The sequence below is a fragment of the Arachis ipaensis genome, chromosome B03 (genome assembly GCF_000816755.2).
Source record: "Arachis ipaensis cultivar K30076 chromosome B03, Araip1.1, whole genome shotgun sequence".
Classification (NCBI taxonomy): Eukaryota; Viridiplantae; Streptophyta; class Magnoliopsida; order Fabales; family Fabaceae; genus Arachis; species Arachis ipaensis.
In genome coordinates, this window is record NC_029787.2 from 126,702,395 (window position 1) to 126,702,891 (window position 497).

Below are 497 nucleotides of genomic sequence, written 5' to 3' on the forward strand. Positions count from 1 at the left end.
TACATTTTTTTTTTATTTTTCATCTAGTATCAAAAGAAAAAATTTAATAAATTCTATTTTTTTTATACTATTCACTCTTTTTTTTTTCAATTAGATAAAAAAAAATAACTATTTTTCTTTCATTTTTTTTCTCGGACTTCCTTCTTATTTTTACGTCAATCAAACATCCACCCCTAAAATGTATAACTTCTAATTCCCAATGCAAAGTCTAATTCCTCATATTTGTGTATTCTTGACTTAATCAGATGCCTAATAGGCTTAAGACTCATAACTCATAAGTGTGCATTCCAATAAAAGTTTTGAGTCATCAGAAATGTGTGAAGTAGACATTTAATATGTCACGTTGGATATATTTTTAAATTTTAACAGTAGTAGCTAAGAAATGACAGTAGTTAATTAACTATAATTTAAATAGTATAATTTTTATACTCACTTAAAAAATTACAGATTTGAATCTCTTTTTAATTTAAAAAATAAAATTAATTTTTCAAAAATTA